The sequence below is a fragment of the Osmerus eperlanus genome, chromosome 27, assembly GCF_963692335.1.
Source record: "Osmerus eperlanus chromosome 27, fOsmEpe2.1, whole genome shotgun sequence".
Classification (NCBI taxonomy): domain Eukaryota; kingdom Metazoa; phylum Chordata; class Actinopteri; order Osmeriformes; family Osmeridae; genus Osmerus; species Osmerus eperlanus.
Genome location: NC_085044.1, coordinates 9,251,599 through 9,254,098, shown reverse-complemented (window position 1 = coordinate 9,254,098; position 2,500 = coordinate 9,251,599). Strand labels below are relative to the sequence as shown.

Below are 2,500 nucleotides of genomic sequence, written 5' to 3'. Positions count from 1 at the left end.
GATTTGCTGCAGAAGTTTCTCCAGCTCTTTTTGTCTACGCATGTTTTGTGACAACAAATCGATCAAAGCAGCAACCAGAACATGGCACATTGGTTTCGTGGTATGATTCTCGCTTAGGTTGCAGGGAGCCTTTGTCTAAGCATGTTTTGTGACAACAAATAGATCAATCGAAGCAGCAACTAGAACGTGGCTCGTTGGTCTAGGGGTATGATTCTCGCTTAGGGTGCGAGAGGTCCTGGGTTCAAATCCCGGACGAGCCCATACTTCTACAGCCCATTGCTGTAGAAGGAGGTAACCTGTCAAAGAGGGCTCCTGTTCTATTCCCAAGTCAGTCCTTTACCCAACGTATATCGGGGTGATTTGCTGCAGAAGTTTCTCCAGCTCTTTTTGTCCACTCATTCTTTGTGACAACAAATCAATCAAAGCAGCAACCGGAACATGGCTCGTTGGTCTAGGGGTATGATTCTTGCTTTTGGTGCGAGAAGTCCTGGGTTCAAATCCCGGATGAGCCCTTTACAGTATGTTGTTGTAGGAGGTTACTTGGCGAAGAGGGCTCCTGTTCTATTCCCAAATCAGTCCTTTACCCAACGTATATCGGGGTGATTTGCTGCAGAAGTTTCTCCAGCTCTTTTTGTCTACTCATTCTTTGTGACAGCAAATCAATCAAAGCAGCAACCGGAACATGGCTCGTTGGTCTAGGGGTATGATTCTTGCTTTTGGTGCGAGAAGTCCTGGGTTCAAATCCCGGATGAGCCCTTTACAGTATGTTGTTGTAGGAGGTTACTTGGCGAAGAGGGCTCCTGTTCTAATCCCAGATCAATCCTTTACCCAACGTAGATCGGGGTGATTTGCTGCGGAAGTTTCACAGCTCTTTTTGTCTAAGCATTTTTTACGACAAAAAATCGATCAAAGCAGCAACCAGAACATGGCTCGTTGGTCTTGTGGTGTGATTCTCGCTTAGGGTGCAGGGAGCCTTTGTCTAAGCATGTTTTGTGACAACAAATCGATCAATCGAAGCAGCAGCTGGAGCATGGCTCGTTGGTCTAGGGGTATGATTCTAGCTTAGGGTGCGAGAGGTCTAGGATTCAAATCCCGGACGAGCCCATTACAGTATGCTGTTGAAAGAGGTAACCTGGCAAAGAGGGCTGCTGTTCTATTCCCAAATCTGTCATTTACCCAAGGTCGATCGGGGTGATTTGCTGCGGACGTTTCTCCAGCTCTTTATGTCTAAGCATGTTTTGTGACAACAAATCGATCAAAGCAGCAACCAGAACATGGCTCGTTGGTCTAGGGGTATGATTCTCGCTTTGGGTGCGAGAGGTCCCGGGTTCAAATCCCGGACGAGCCCATTACTTCTACAGCCCATTGCTGTAGAAGGAGGTAACCTGGCAAAGAGGGCTCCTGTTCTATTCCCAAATCAGTCCTTTACCCAACGTAGATCGGTGTGATTTGCTGCGGAAGTTTCTCCAGCTCTTTTTGTCTACGCATGTTTTGTGACAACAAATCGATCAAAGCAGCAAGCAGAACATGGCACATTGGTTTCGAGGTATGATTCTCGCTTAGGGTGCAGGGAGCCTTTGTCTAAGCATGTTTTGTGACAACAAATAGATCAATCGAAGCAGCAACTACAACATGGCTCGTTGGTCTAGGGGTATGATTCTCGCATAGGGTGCCAGAAGTCCTGGGTTCAAATCCTGGACGAGCCCATTACAGTATGCTGTTGAAGGAGGTAACAAGGCAAAGAGGGCTCCTGTTCTATTCCCAAATCAGTCCTTTACCCAACGTATATCGGGGTGATTTGCTGCAGAAGCTTCTCCAGCTCTTTTTGTCTACGCATTCTTTTTGACAACAAATCGCTCAAAGCAGCAACCAGAACATGGCTCGTTGGTCTTGTGGTGTGATTCTCGCTTAGGGTGCAGGGAGCCTTTGTCTAAGCATGTTTTGTGACAACAAATAGATCAATCGAATCAACAACTAGAACATGGCTCGTTGGTCTAGGGGTATGATTCTAGCTTAGGGTGCGAGAGGTCCTGAGTTCAAATCCCGGACGAGCCCATTACAGTATGCTGTTGAAAGAGGTAACCTGGCAAAGAGGGCTCCTGTTCTAATCTCAGATCAGTACTTTACCCAACAGAGATCGGCGTGATTTGCTGCAGAAGTTTCTCCAGCTCTTTTTGTCTACGCATTCTTTGTGACAACAAATCGATCAAAGCAGCAACCAGAACATGGCTCGTTGGTCTTGTGGTATGATTTTCGCTTAGGGTGCAGGGCGCCTTTGTCTAAGCATGTTTTGTGACAACAAATCGATCAATCGAAGCAGCAGCTGGAGCATGGCTCGTTGGTCTAGGGGTATGAGTCTAGCTTAGGGTGCAAGAGGTCCCGTGTTCAAATCCAGGATGAGCCCATTACAGTATGCTGTTGTAGGAGGTAACCTGGCAAAGAGGGCTCCTGTTCTATTCCCAAATCAGTCCTTTTCCAAACGTAGATCAAGGTGATTTTC

At 47.0% G+C, this 2,500-nt stretch overlaps 4 non-coding genes across 4 annotated transcripts; all 4 read left to right on the top strand.

Annotated features, from left to right (window-relative positions):
* Window positions 1–188: 188 nt before the first annotated feature.
* trnap-agg (transfer RNA proline (anticodon AGG)) lies at window positions 189–260 on the top strand. Its single transcript has one exon. It is a non-coding gene; the product is annotated as a tRNA-Pro (tRNA).
* Window positions 261–440: 180 nt separating this feature from the next.
* Window positions 441–512, top strand: trnaq-uug (transfer RNA glutamine (anticodon UUG)). Its single transcript has one exon. It is a non-coding gene; the product is annotated as a tRNA-Gln (tRNA).
* Window positions 513–684: 172 nt separating this feature from the next.
* trnaq-uug (transfer RNA glutamine (anticodon UUG)) lies at window positions 685–756 on the top strand. Its single transcript has one exon. It is a non-coding gene; the product is annotated as a tRNA-Gln (tRNA).
* A 520-nt stretch (window positions 757–1,276) lies between these two features.
* Window positions 1,277–1,348, top strand: trnap-ugg (transfer RNA proline (anticodon UGG)). The gene has a single exon. It is a non-coding gene; the product is annotated as a tRNA-Pro (tRNA).
* Window positions 1,349–2,500: the final 1,152 nt, after the last annotated feature.